The 15,803-nt window shown below is 48.7% G+C and overlaps 1 protein-coding gene across 1 annotated transcript in view; it reads right to left on the bottom strand.

The window, feature by feature from the left end:
• The window catches only part of LOC128822731 (F-BAR domain only protein 2-like), a 195,170-nt gene that overhangs the window by 42,108 nt on the left and 137,259 nt on the right, over positions 1-15,803 (bottom strand).

The raw sequence follows: 15,803 nt of genomic DNA, 5'->3' as shown, positions 1-15,803 counted from the left end.
CCGGGGCACCTTAGCAAGCAAAGAGCTGAAATCACTGAAGAGCTGAATTCACCAAAGACCTGATCTCACTTAAGAGCTGAGCTGCTTGCTAAGATTGCCTGCAGCTGGGAGCTTGCCTGAGGGACCTGGACAGGTTGTGCTTAGCTGGACATCACTATCCGGGACACATATGGCAGCCGGGGTCGGATGGACCCCGGGAACCCCAGGCCACAATATGTGGTGACCGAACTGGAGTATTGGTGTCCTGCACCCCAGGGAGCAGAATTCTTCTTGAATTGCCACTGCCTTGGCTTGCTATAACCTCCTGAAGATAAGTTCTCTGTTATAGAAGAAAATATCAGAAGAGGTGTCTGACGAACCTGCATATTGCCATCTGGGATGAGATCCTCAGGAGTTGGACACGGCAGACCACCCACCCAGCAGTCCTTGACCCACATTCGGCTGAAGAAGTGTAAGTTTTAAAACAGCCTTTTTGGTGCTCTTTTACCTTGGGTCCTTTTTTGATTTTTTTTGATTTTTTTTTCTTCTTTCCTACTGCTGGGGGCGGGGGGGGTAAGGGAACTATACTGGAATGGGATCAAAACCTAGTAAATTAAAACGATCCCAGAACGAGAGAGACTTTTATTTACAAATCCTAGAAATCCTGTTAACAGCTTCTCTTTCTCTAAAAGCAGTCTTTCAAAAGCTAACTTGAAAAAAATTATAAAATGGATTATTTCCCAGTTTCCAGACACTAACACACACACTATTGGTTTAGATTCTTTTTGGGACACAGTAGGGACAAGAATATACACTCTCCAAACTAATGAAGACTTTTCTGTAACTCGGTTTCTACCTCTCTTTCACACTATTACTAAAGCGGTTGAAAAGACAAATATAAAGAGCTCAATTTCTCTGCAGACTTCCCCTGCTCAGGGCATTCCATCCTTATCTCCCTCACCAGACACTGTCTCTTCAAATGCTAATTTGCCAGATAACATTCCTCTCTCCATCTCTGAATCCTATCCTCTGCTTTCTCCTTGTCCTAACGCCTGTCCTGGGACCGCCTTACCCTCAGCCACACTTCCTGGCAAGGGGAACACGGAAATCGCGCTGCACCCACCCACCCTCTCCGCGCCCACGGAGAGCACGGAGCCCACCCACCCCTCGGCTGCCCCCCCAGACGCGGCAAGTGCGTATTCCGCTCTCCCAGTTGCACAATACACGGCATGCTGCTTGCACCGTCCCCCTGCTCAATGTTTGGGTGTAACTGCGTCGGTTTCTATCGGGTCTGTCCCGCCTCACTCCAACACCTCTGTGCAGCCCACCGCGACTCCCCCCACCCCCACAGCCGTGCCTCTCTTCTCGGCACATGTTTTGATACCTCACCATGTTAAAAACATTGCTCACTGACTTCTTTCCCCAGCAGAATATATGCTATGGGAAAGGCATTGGAAAAGACAATTAAAAACATTATCAGACACTAGAACAAAAGAACAAAAGCAACATGCACGCGTGCAAACGATAAAACTTCATTCTTTTCTTGAGCTGTTCCTGGCAGATCACTTTCTCCTGATGATTCTGCGCAGCTCAGGTATGGGTGCTTGCTTCTCGGTTTGTACTTGTGGAAGTACTGGCTGATGTGAGGGTGTCAGCGGGCTTCACGTTCTTTGCTGGGACCTTAGATGCAAGGCAGTTAGGATTTCAGTAAGTTTTTGGTCTCATGCTTCTGCTTGTGCCGCCTGTGCTTTTGCTTGCGCTACCTGTGCTGTAAGAACCCTTTCAGTTTTCTCTCCTAGAGTTTCTCCAAGTTCATTTACTCGAACTGTTGCTACATGCTGTGGGCTCCCAATTTTGTTGCAGGCATCAATCATTTCAGGCACTGTAGGTCTTTCTTTTCCCAGGGCTTTGATGACTCTCTTGCATTCCGCGTTTGCATTATTTTCAATGATGTCCCGTATCACTATTGGACGGGCTATATCATCGCCACATTGTCTCTCTGCTGCTTGGATCACCCGGTCCACAAATGAGGTGAATGGTTCAGATGACTCTTGACTAATTAGATTGTAGGCTTTTTCAAAAGTTCCTGCAGGCTGGACTTGCAAAAAAGCTTTGCGAGCCATCTTTTTGATGTCATCTAACACCATTCTGGGTAAATTCACTTGATTTTCATTCTGGTCATCAGGTGGGTCACCTCTTAGCTTAGACAGGGTGAGGACACGGAGGTCTGCATCAGTACATTGTCTATAAGTGTTTAGTACCCCTGTAAGCAGTCTCTTCCATTTAAGTTCCCATAGTATATACTGTGAGTCTGTAAGAATTATACCAGCAAGATTTTTACAGTCATTTGGTGTGAGTGTATGTCCTTCCAGGGTACTTTTCAGCAGTTGTCTAAAATATGGAGAGGAGATACCATTGTCCTTTATTGCTTTTCGCAATTCTTTCACCTCATGAGATGGGATAGCTGTCCAAGTTCTGGGACCACCGGCTTGCTGGCTGAATATCACAGGCAGTGCTATAGGGTTTAGGCTTTCCTCTTTGCAAATGTCACGTGTGATTTCATGCCAGTCTGTCAGTTGAAGATTATCAAAACTTTTCTGGGGATTTTCTGAATTTGCAATTGATGCTGGTGACTTTTCAGCATTAAGAGGGTTGGCATTTGGAAATGCAACACAGTTCTCTATGTGTCCTGTATTTGTCAAAGTGGCTGTCGCATTCGACCCTCCCCCTTCTCGTTGCACGGTTTGTGTGCTTGGTTGTAGTCCAGTCCTGCTTGGGTCAGGTGCAGGATGCGGTGGCAGCGGCAGGGACACAGGGGGAGGAGGCACGGTACTCGGTGGCGATGGAGGCAGGTGAAGGCTGGCTGAAGGCTTCGGCTGCGCAGGAACTGCTGGTGGCTGTAGCGTTGGGGTTTCCAGAGGCTGTGCGAGGCGCGTTGCAGTGGGGGCTAATTGTGATGAGGCTGTAACAGAATCCGGCTGGGCTGGTGGTGTGGGCGGAGACACTTGTAGATGCGGTGAACCCGGAAGCTGTGGCGGCACGGGCTGGTGTCCTGTGGCTGGAATTGGGAGCGGCGGTGCTGGCGTGGGAGGGCACAGTGATGTCGGCTGGGGGTAGACTGCAGCATGGAGCATGTGGGAACCGGGAGGCTGGATCAAAGGCGTGGCGGAGGCGGCATGGGGGGGTGGCGGTGTCGCGGTGTGAGGCAGGTCTTCCGAGGGTCACAGGGACTGCGCATGCGGGGGGCGTGTCACGGGATCCGCGTGGTGAGGCATCATGGCGGCCGCCTCGGGGAGCGCAGCAGGGACCGCGTCTGTGGCCACAGAAGGGAACGCCAGGGCGTTGCCGCCCTCAGGGGATGGCAGCGCTGTGGCGTGAAGCCCCGGAGTGCCACTGTGCGATGGGGGCGGGTCGGGCCGCGGCAGTGCCGCGGCGCTCTGAGCCGGCAGCGGCGCTGCAGGCAGGGGTGCACTGGGGGGTGCAGGGGCAGAGGGCTGGGTTGCTGTCGCGATCCCAGTGGTGGCCGTGGTCCCTGGCGTAGCCGCAGCGGTGGCAGGAACGGGAGGGCTGGCTAGGGATCGCCGCAGAGCGGGGACAGGGCGTGAAGGGCCAGCCGGCGTCTGTGCCGCGGAACTCAGCCGCTGGTAGCTCGCAAGCTGGGCTGGGGCAGGGGCCGGGCGGTCGGGGAGGCACGGGACCGTTGCACTGGGGATGTCGGATGGGGGTGGTGACAACAGTGGGGGAGCCACAGCGCGGGAGGCACGGGGCGGCTTGGTGGGCTGGACCGCTCCATCCCGCGGCACAAAAGACGCTGTCGTGGTCAGCACGGTAGATCCGGAATCGGTGAAAGGCAGCGGCGGCGAAGGAACAGCGGATGCATGCGGGATGTCAGGCAGCGCCAGCGCCGCGGCAGCGAGGGGAACCTGCGCTGCTTGCAAAAGCGTGGCCGCGTGACTCTGCAGGAGGCCGGCGATGGCGGTGGCTACGGACGCACAGCACATGGCTGGGGGAGCGGCGGGACTCGCGGGGGGAGGGGGGGTACAGCCAGGGTCGCGGGGGAAGGGGGGGCGGGGCCGGTGCGGTGCCAGCAGCGGGTGTTACCGCGATTACATTGGTGGGCGGGCTCGCTGGGGCGGAGGCAGAGGAGGGGCCCAACATGATGGGTCCGGAGCGGGGGGTGGGAACCGCGGCAACCGGAACGGCAGGGGTGAACGGAATGGGGGGTGCGGGGATGGAGGGAGCGGCGGGAGGGGCCGCGGGGTCCGGTGGGGGGGCTGGGGCAACCAGTGCCTCGACCGCGAGGGCGGGGGGAGGGGCCGCGGACGCCGCAGCCGCGTGGCGCGGGGGGGGGAGGAGGGGGGCGTGCCCTGTTGAGGACCCGCGGCAGCGTGGAGGGGATTTTCAGGGACAGCGTGGTCCGGCTGAGTGGCTGCCGCGGGCTTCTGCTGTGCAGCAAACAGCTCAACCAAGGCTCTGCACGCCGGGAGAAGGTCAACGCCAGTCAAATCCCAGCGTGAGATATTATTAAAGAGTCTATTTCCAACTGAGTCCCAAAAGTCTCTGGTAAAGACGGCTGAACGGTCCGCATTCGGGAAATTGACTAGAGTCCATTCTAAAAGGTTTTTTAGCTCTTGCTTAGGTAAAGTACTGTTACTGCAGCGTAAAGAATGCTTAAGTTCCTTATAGAGATCCCGATCAGGGGCAGAGTGGGATTGTCCCATTTTTACACCAGTGTAGCTCACCTCGATATCGCAGGGGCAGGGTCCTCACTCAGAACTCCGACGTGGGGGGCTGGCCAGGCACTCCAGTCGGCGCTCACAATTCTGCTTGAGGTCCCCCTCAGAGCTCCGGTTTCAGGCGTCGCTCAGGAACGTCTTTCCGTGCTCGGGGCCTCCAGACTCCACTCAGAGCTTCAGTGCGGGCAGTGCAGAGCAGTGCTCGCCTGTGCTCGGTGCACGTGGCAGGGTGCCACGGCGAGGTTCCTCAGAGAGCTCTAGGTAGCTGCCGCGCAGCAGCAGCTGCCTATGCTCGAGGATTGCCAGGCGAATTCCTCCGAGAGCTGCAGGTACTCGCTACGTGGTAACGAATCTCCGTGCTCGAGGACTGCCTCGGCAAAGTTATAGAGCTCCGGCTTTCACGCTGCCCAGCAACGATACGCCGTGCTCACGACACCGATTAGGAGGCTACAACTGGTTATTTAGTTACCGTCCATGGAGAAGTCTCCCACAGGTAGAAAAGCTGAAGAGGTCTTCAGACACGTGTGGTTGCCGGTCTGTGGGGGTCGGTCTTCTGCGTTGGGTGCCAATCTGCGGGGACGGCTGGGCTCCTGGACGGTTTGGATGGGTGGTGATGAGGGATCTCTGATGCCAGGTCTTTAGAACATATAGTTTATTGTAAAGGGTGAAGGGCCTTGCTTGGAGTTGCCAGCCGCAACTCGTGGCAGGCCCAGGGAGAGTGGAGAGAGAGAGAGAGAGAGAGGGTGCCAGGTGGGCATCCCAAAAGGAAGGTCCAAGAGAGCGTCCGGTCCCTCGGCCACACCTTATCAGGGGGCTTCAAGGTGGGCTGGGACAGGACTTGGGCCAATGGGGTTACAGATACCTGATACTTCAGGGGAGGGTTACAGGTATGGGATGAACCATACATTGGGGGGTGATACAGAACATTCCATTTGACCTTTTAGATCATCAGAAAGGGGGATTGCTTTCAGCTTGGCTGTATTATTGTTTTCGAGATGCTCAGTGATTAAGGTTTGGTATTTCAAACCTTGTTTTCATCTCAATATCTGTATTCTCTGATTCTTTTGCCAGGCCATCATATTTATAGGGCTTTGCTATTTCATCTTCCCCAACAGAGAGCACAGAGGCAAGAAAAGAACTGTTGTGCAAGCTTGCCTTGTCAAATGCAAATGAACAATGTAAAACAATTCTGAGGGCCCTACCTTGGGATACAGAACCCACCATAGAGCAAATGGTGGAAAGCTGTACACGTCATATGTCCACTGAAAACACAGTGACCCAAGCAGTTGCTAAGGGTGTTGCAGAAGGAGTTTCTGGTGCATTTGCTGTAGTAACCTCCAAAGACCAGGCCTGCTATTATCACTGTGGAGACTTCGGACATTTTATAAAGGACTGTCCAGACAGGTCACTTACCAGAAACCCCCGTAACACCTACCAAAGACCCCAGAACCAGCAGCGATACCAGCAGCGTTTGGGAAACTTCCAGCAGATCGTGGCCAGGCCCTGTGCAAAGACAACAGATCAAAAGCCTTCCGGACCCAACTATGCATCATCCCAGCAGATTCCAGGTCACATGGAGAGGATACAACCCACGGAGCGATACAGATGGGAACACGGCGCCAGTTGGTAACTGCTTTGTCCATAGACTTTAATAATAAGGATGTTTATCATATTCCCACCGGCAAGCATGGGCCAAAAGGTGGTCCTTTTAACATTTTAATTATATGTGACACTCTCCATGGCCCAGAGGAAATCTTTGTTGTTCCAGAAGTACAAACAGTGCACCCGGGACAAGAAATCTCGGTCCAGCTGTGCTGCACAGAATTACCATTTTTCCTGTCACGGGGAACTCCAATCGCACAAGCCTTTCTACTCCCAAAGAATCACAGGGAGCAGCTTCCTCTCAACCCTACAGCAATGTGGGCACAAGTTGTGGGACCAAGTAAGCCTACCATCGAGTGTGGTCTATCCTGCAGAGGAGAAAAGATCCACCTACCAGTGATGCTGGACACCAGTGCGGACGTGACCATCACCACTCGCTCAGAATGGCCAGCACACTGGGAACTACAACCGGTAGCAGGCATGATTTCAGGGATTGGTGGAGCCACAGTGTCTATGCGGAGCAAGCACAACATCCTCGTCGAAGGGCCTGAAGGCAAGTTGGCAACCATCTGCCCATTTCTGGTAAGGGCCCCCATCACCATTTGGGACAGAGATGCTCTATCCCAATGGGGAGCTTCCCGACGTATTCCCAGTCGGGATTTCTGACTGGGGCCACTGAGGAGTGCGTACTACCAGATACCCTTCGGCTCACCTGGAAACACCATGACCCGATCTGGATCAATCAGTGGCCCCTCTCTAAAGTAAAACTGCGCGCACTACAAGCCATTGTGGAAGAACAGCTCGCTAAAGGTCACATTGTTGAGACCACCAGCCCTTGGAACTCTCCAGTCTTTGTACTGCAAAAACCTGGGACGGACAGGTGGAGGTTCCTCCATGACCTTTGCAAAATCAATGAGTTCATCGAGGATATGCACCCCTTCCAGCCTGGACTGCCTTCACCATCCATGCTGCCTCGAGACTGGACACTTGTCATCACAGATATTAAAGACTGTTTCTTCAGCATTCCACTGCACCCCCAGGACGCTCCACGGTTTGCTTTCTCCGTTCCCTTTCTTAACAGAGAGGCTCCACTCAAAAGATATCATTGGTGTAATCTTCCCCAAGGATTAAAAATCTCGCCCACCATATGCCAGTGGTACGTTGCTCACATTCTGTCTCCTGTTCGGAACCTATTTCCAGAGGCAATCATCTACCACTATATGGTTGATATCGTGGTCTGTGCATCAGAAAAAACTTACTTAGAAAAAGCAGTTAAAGGGACAATTGAAACCATAGAAAAAGCAGGATTCAAGATCCATGAGGACAAAATACAGTACACCAACCCGTGGACTTATCTTGGATTCTGTATCTGGGAAAGGACCATTGTAACCCAGCAGCTCGCCATCCGAGACGACCCAAAAGCCCTGAGAGACCTTACGCAGTCTGTGCGGATCCATCAACTGGCTATGTCCCTTGCTAGGAATTACAACAGAGGACCTTGCCCCCCTGTTCAACCTTCTCTGTAGCAACGAAGACCTAGACTCTCTATGCACGCTCACAACAGAAGCCTGCGACACCATCACCAAGGTCCAAGAAGCCCTGTCTTCACGCCAAGCCCATCGCTTCGAGCCCAACCTGCCTTTCCAATTCATCATTCTCAGAAAAGCACCCCAGTTCTATGGACTGATTTTCCAATGGGATCTTTAACTCTGAGACCCTTTATTGATACTGGAATGGATCTTTACAAACAACCAACCTTCAAGGAAAATTACCACCCTCCAGGAAATCATGGGACATTTAATAAAAAAAGCCAGAACTCGCCTCCGCTCTCTTGCTGGGTGTGCGTTCACATGCATATATTTGCCACTGGCCACTTGGGAGCTGGAGCATTTGTTCCAGACCAATGAAAATCTCCAGTTCGCCCTAGATATCTATAGAGGCCAAATTTCCATCCATATCCCAAAACATAAACTTTTTAATCGTGATGCAGCCTTTAATCTGACCCCAAAATTAGTCCAAAGTAAAACACCTCTCAAAGCTCTAACAATTTTTACAGACGGCTCAGGGTCATCCCACAAGTCTGTAATGACCTGGAAGGACCCTAAGACCCAAAAATGGGAATCTGACACCCAAATAGTGGAGGGATCTCCACAGATTGCAGAGTTAGCAGCTGTTGTCAGAGCCTTTGAGAAATTCAAAGATGAACCCTTTAATCTGGTCACAGATTTGGCGTATGTTGAAGGTATAGGTATGAGAGCAGAGCACGCTCTTCTCAAAGAGATTCCCAATCCAAAGTTATACCAATTGATTTCAGCATTAACACGCTTAATCTCTCACAGGAAGCAACCCTACCATATAATGGTCACACACCAACCTCCCAGGTATCATCACAGGAGGGAACAGGAAAGCAGACGCATTGACCATGGCAATAGAAACTGCTAACGTTCCTGACATCTTTGCCCAGGCAAAGTTGTCACACGCATTTCATCATCAAACTATACCTGCCCTTATCAGAATGTTCAAGCTTTCAAAAGATCAAGCAAAAGCTGTTGTCGCCACATGCCCGAATTGCCAAAATTACCAGATACCATCTACAGGGACAGGACTCAATCCCCGAGGCCTGAACAGCTGCCAGCTCTGGCAGACAGACGTAACTCACTGCCCACCTTTTAGAAGGTCAAAATATGTGCACGTACCAGTCGATACACTTTCTGGAGCAATATTTGCGTCAGCTCATCCAGGAGAAACTATACAGCACACCATAAAGCACTTCCTCCTTGCATTTGTTACTCTGGGAATACCAAAACAAATCAAAACAGATAATGGACCTGCCTATACCTCTCGAAAATTAAGAGAGTTCTTCAGTGAGTGGGGAATAGAACACAAGAAAGGCATACCAGCAAATCCCACAGGACAATCAGTCGTAGAGAGGACATATCAAACCCTCAAAAGAGCCCTCAATCAGCAGCGAAGAGAAACAAAAAATCATATCTCCAACTGAAAGACTTTGAAAGGCTCTCTACGTCATCAATTTCCTAAATGGTACAACATCAGAGCCTGACCCGCCAATACTTCGCCACTTTGCAAATACCACCCAAGCAAAGCTCACTGAGAAACCACCTGTGTTAGTGAAGGACCCAGAAACACATCAAATTGCTGGGCCTTTCCAGTTGATTACTTGGGGTAGAGGGTATGCGTGTGTTCTACTACCATCTGGCCCAAGATTGTACCCAGGAAAAAGCATAAAACCCTACCTAGGCACTGCAAACGCTGCTCCCACAAACAGTGACAAGAATTCCCCTGAGTCAAATACAAGACCTCCTCAAAAGCAGACAAGTTCTGCCTGGAGACAAAGGCATCGCCGGATGTCCACATACTGAAGAAAAGACCGTCCCATCACACGACAGCAGACAAAACAGAAAGCTGAACAACATTCTGCTATAGCAGTCAAGCCATAAGCCAGACACAGCCTGAACACAAATTGTTCTCTGAATGATGTTATTACCCCTTTTTTACCCTAAAAAACCCTATTGCTTCCCTTTCTCAACTCTTACCAAAAACCCCTAACCGTATCCCCACTCCCCCATCCTTAGCTTATAGAGAAAAAAAAAAAAAGGGGGGGGGGGGAAGGAAAGGAGGAAAGGAACAAGGGAGAAAACCCTCCCCTCCCACCATAAAGATAACAAATTTTGCTTATATTCCCTATCTCCCTATCAAAAGCCCAATCCTTAGATGAAAACTGCAATTCAAGATTTTATGACTGGAACAAACAAAAAAAGGTTGCAGTCTCCCTATTCCTACCATGGGTAGCTGCAGCTAAAGCCCTTGGTGACATAAATCACTTAGGGTGCTGGCTCAATAAGCAAGCCAACACTACATCTGCCACCCTAAGCGATCTTTTAAAGGAAGAAGAAACCACAAGACATGCATCACTTCAAAATCGAGCAGCAATTGACTTCCTACTGGCTGCCAAGACTTTGAAGGGATGTGTTGCTTCAATCGCTCTTCACACTTGGAATCCATCCACTCAAACATCCAGAAACTGAAGGAACTTGTGAAGGACTTAAAAGTAGAAAACAACCCAGACTGGGTCAATGACATTTTCGGTCAATGGGGATTAATGGGATGGGTTGCATCTTTGGTTAAGGGAATTTTGTGGATTTTCATTGTAATTGTCAGTATATTAGCTATATTCTCATGCCTTGTCCATTGGTTTAAAAGAACTATTGGGAACGCCTTTTTACTAAATACAGAAAGTGGAGTTGTAGCAATCAGAGGCCCTGCAAGGCCTTCCTGGCGGTCACTTGCCTAAAATAAGAAATGCCTAGTCATCATGAGTGGACCAAAGTAGCTCCTCTTCCGCCTTCGGACCCTTGTTATGTCTCTAGAAGACCATAGGTCATATTTGCCTCGACCCTTACTATTGGACCAATTCCTAAAACCCCTGTACCCTTTATAAACCCCCATTTCTGCCCAGTTCGGCAGAAGAGCTGTCACTGAAACCCTTCACAGGAGCTGCCAATAAAGACACCGCTGTGGAACCTCATACAGCCTTCTCCTCTCTCTCCCCCTGCGTCTGCCCGGGGCACCTTAGCAAGCAAAGAGCTGAAATCACTGAAGAGCTGAATTCACCAAAGACCTGATCTCACTTAAGAGCTGAGCTGCTTGCTAAGATTGCCTGCAGCTGGGAGCTTGCCTGAGGGACCTGGACAGGTTGTGCTTAGCTGGACGTCACTATCCGGGACACCTACGGCAGCCGGGGTCGGATGGACCCCGGGAACCCCAGGCTGTAATACTAACCCAGCTCCTGAGTGGCCAAATGACCAGAAGTCCCACCTGAGGGAAGGGCCCAGGAAGGCCAAAGGGTATTTAAGGCCAAACACGAGGCCATCACATGATCTAGACCCTACCTTCCTCTTGGAAGTTCTGTCTGAACACTTGGAAGCAAGAGGTTGGATGCACTCAACTCCTTGACTGAACTAGTAGTAGTTTGGTACAGGCTCAGAAGGACATAAATGGCCTGAGTTGTAGACAGGCCAAGAGTTTATCTAGTTCTTATCTGTTCTCTGAAAACCTACAAAGGGGCAGAGTGACCCAGTAAGCATCAATGCATATGTGCTTGGAACACCAATCATGTGATTAACACATGAATAGCAGGTAGTACAAGGAGTCTCATACATACTTTTCACATTTTATGAGAATTGAATACAAGCCAACCACTTTATTCCATAAATATGACAGCGTAAGTGAGCCTTCTTTGAGCTGTCCCTGCTAAGTAGCTGACTGCATGGCAGTGATCGCCCCTTGGGCTGGGATGTCTCTCCAGGTTGCTACTCAAGGTTGAGACCTCTTACCAACTGTACATCTTCTAATATAGAGCACTAAGTTTTTACCTTGGTAACTTTGATTCCGTCTTGGTAGTTTTGAACCACTGTTAAATCCTTTGTGCAGTACAGTAATAGAGCAAACCTTGCCATCAAACTTTGTTAAGTTACACTATTATAGCATCATATTTCAATAAAGCCACCTTTGTCGATACCTTAGACTGCAGGTCTTTAAGCAATCTAAATTGCCCATTAACAACAAAATGGCATCGTTGGCAGGATCCTAAATCAGGATTCGTGACAAGTTGACACAAGGCAACAGTCCGTTGTCATTGCAAAGGGCAGTCCTAACCCTCATTAGAACCATAGAATTGTTAAGGTTGGAAAAGACCTTGAAGATCATCAAGTCCCTCCCCCATCATTGCACCTTATGCAACTACTTCAAGTGAGAGAGAAATATTGAAAATTTATCTACAAGCAACTGAAGCAAATAGATTGTGGAAACCTCAAATACAGAAATTACTTTCACTTCCCAAAACACACATGCTAATAAGTACTCTGATTTATCTTTATTATGAAAATAAAATTATTCTAGCACATCCACTATAAAAGGTGTACTTGCAAGCATTTTCCAGTGTTTCTAGTGAATATGTCATAGTCTTTAAATAAATAGCTGATATAAACAGATTTTAGATACAAGCTTCAGATTGTTTTTATGTAGTAGAACATAGCAAATCATTGTGCTGCAATTAGAGATGTCACAATGAAAGTAAAAAATAATTGAGCTGTGAATTAGCATTGTGAATTACATGACTGGGTTTAACTGCATGAATCAAATACAAATTAATTACCTCAAATGTTTCTATTTGTAATGTAACTTCCAATGTTGTGGTATCAAATGTTTGCTTGAGGGATGTTAGCAGGAAAAAGTTACACAGGGAACAGCAGCAGCAGCAGCTGACCCATGTCTCTGAACAGGTTGAATGGGCCGAACAATAACAACACCATTTCTACTAGAATGTGAAGAAATTTAAAACAGAATGGTCTTCATGGTCTACTGGCCTGTGACTCTGGAAACAATAATAGAAGATGTCAAGAGAGCAGATTCATTGTATAACTGTGATTAAGCTTTTAGCCTGTAGCTAAATATAGCATTTGCTTTAGGGGTATAAAACCTGATGCACTTTGTGAATAAATAAGATTCACTTGCACCTCTGCTAGTGTGTCTCATCTTTCATACATCACAAATGGCACCCAACGTGGCCTGAATACTGCTGTGGTCATCCAGTCCGGTGATGCACCCCAACTGAATCAGCTGGTTGTGCCTGATCAATCACTGAGGAGCTCCTATCATCACTGGCTATAGACCAAGGTTAGCCAAAGCAAGCAGTCAGGAAGTAATTTTGTCTTTAATCATGGGCCAAAGCACAACCAAATCTCACAAACTTCATAAAGACTTTGTTGCCCATTACCAGGGAGCAAGGATTTAAAGTACTACCTCAAAAACTCATATCTTTACTCATCTGGATCCGTCAAAATTGCCCCTGGTACCCCTCTGATGGTTCTTATGAATTTATTAATTGGCAAAAAGTTGGTGAATGCTTACAAACTTGTCAGGTCATTCACCATGACGTTCACTCCGATGATATTGTTACTTGGCGTGTGATCTATTCTGCCTTGCAACAATTTAAGGAAGTGGATGGTGTCCTTTTAGATGCACCGCTATCCTCTCCTTCTGAGGAGGGTGATGCAGAAGGCCAGGATCCTTTTGATCCCAGACCAGTCGACCCTGAACAAGAACCAGATTTATACCCTCCTCTAACCCCTGTACGTGCCATGGCAGTCACCGCTTCTAGCATGGAAGAAATATTACAGACAGCATACCGAAAAGTGGCTGCAACCATCTCACCTACCCACCCTCCTTCTCATGCCACATCTATTTCCTCTCACAATTATGAGGACATTTCACCCACTGATCCCAAGCCAGAAAGGTTTATACATAGCTACCACAGAAGGGCTTTACAGGAAGGACATACTGAATTTTTACAAGCAATGCCTGTTATATATTGCAATCAAAATCCACATCATGAAACGTTGTCATAAGAAATGGTTAAAGAACTAAGGAAATTGGTGAAGGAAAACGGCTTGCATTCCTCCTTTACTGTGAATTTAATAGATGCTATAACTGAATTGCATACCATGTTACTGGTAGACTGGAAATTTCACTTTAAAACAGTTTTAATGGGGGGGTGGGCAATCCTCTGTGTGGTGGACAGAATTCATAGATTTGGCTCAAACCCAGGCATTGAATAACGGTAATCAGCACCCAAAAATTAATATCACGGCACCCCAGCTCTCTGGGTACCAGCATGTATGCTACTGCTTGTGCTCAACTCCAATTACAACCGCAGGCTTGGGAACAAAGCACAGTTATCGCCTTGTGTGCACTACAAAAGGTACCTGATACAAAATATTTAGAGCCTGGTTTTGCCGCCATTCGTCAAGCTCCCTAGGAACCATATATTACCCTTATTGATCAATTGCAATCAGCCATCAGGCGCCAAATTGAAATGCAAGCAACAGCCGATGCTGTTTTAAAATCCCTTGCTTATGAGAATGCTAATGACTGTAAAAGATCTGATATGCAACCATACAGATGTTGAACTTGCTGATTGCATCAAAGCATGTGCTAATATCAGCTCAGAACAATATAGAGCAGAACCAATTGCTCCAGCAATCGCTCAGCAATGGCAGGCAGCTAAAGCAGCTGTTAAATGCTTTGCATGCAGAGAAGAAGGGCATGTTAGAAAGCAATGCCCAAAGGGACAGAAAACTAATAAAAAAGCCAAACAAACCCTGCCCTTGCTGCAGAAAAGGCTTTCATTGGAGTAACAAATGCCACTCTAAGTACGACAAGGATGGCAACCCACTCCAAAAACAGGGAAACTCGAACAGGGGCGTGCAGGCTGCTGTCCCTCAACCCAGCAGGGCCCACTTCAGCCAACCTCCAATGCAAATTCAGGTCTGGCAAGGGGCACCCCAGGCAGTTCCAGCCTGGACCTGACCATCAGCTCTACCACAGTCTTAAATTACACTTCTGTTCATCTATTACCCACTGCTGGTTTTGGTCCACTACCATTTCAAACTCACGCTTTATTATTGGGTTGTTCTTCTACCACTCAAACTGGACTGTTTATTTTACTGGGAATTACTGATGCAAATTAGAAAGGGAAAATTAAAATTATGGCTTGGGCTCCTAACCTCCCTTGTGCCATGCCTCAGGGGAGTCACTTGGCATAAGTCATACCGTTGCCAGCAATTTCTTGTCCAGTGCCAATATTGCAGCAGCAACGAAACAATGGGAGCTTTGGAAGCACAGATGTTCCTCAGATCTTTTGGTCCAAAGTAACTGGAACACAACAGCCATTACTCACCTGCCAAATAGACTCTAAGTCTTTTACAGGACTGGTTGATACTGGAGCCAATGTATCCATCACAGCACAGAAGGAGTGGCCTCCTGACTGGCCCGTGGCACCCTCTACAGCGATTGTCGTTGGACTTGGCGAACAACAGATACTGTGGCGATCGGCCAAAGACCTATGCATCGTTGGACCAGAAGGCAAGATAGCCACCTTGCAGCCGTATGTACTCTGATCCTGGGCACTTTGTGGGGGCCAGATCTACTGACTCAGTGGGTCTTGATCATTACAGCGCATATTTGATAGGGGCCACCGATGAAATGCCACTCTTGAAACTGATCTGGCTTACAGAAAAGCCCATCTGGATCAATCAGTGGCCCCTAAGAGGTGAGCAGCTTCATCAAGGCCGAATCCTTCTACAGGAACAATTACAATTGGGTCACATAGTCCCTTCCACCAGCCCATGGAATACACCTATTTTCATTATCCCTAAGAAATCAGGAAAGTGGAGACTTTTACAGGATCTCAGGGTAGTCAATGCAGCCATGTCACTTATGGGGTCATTACAACCAGGAATACCTAGTCCCACAATTATTCCAGAAGATTGGGAATTGGCAATAATTGATTTAAGGCACTGTTTTCTCACAATTCCTTTACATCCTGGAGGCGCACCTAAATTTGCCTTTTCTTTACCATCTGTCAATCATGAAACCCCCATGGAACAATACCACTGGGTTGTCCTA

This window comes from Vidua macroura (genome assembly GCF_024509145.1).
Source record: "Vidua macroura isolate BioBank_ID:100142 chromosome W unlocalized genomic scaffold, ASM2450914v1 whyW_random_scaffold_38, whole genome shotgun sequence".
NCBI lineage: Eukaryota > Metazoa > Chordata > Aves > Passeriformes > Viduidae > Vidua > Vidua macroura.
This window is presented reverse-complemented; position numbering and strand designations above follow the sequence as displayed.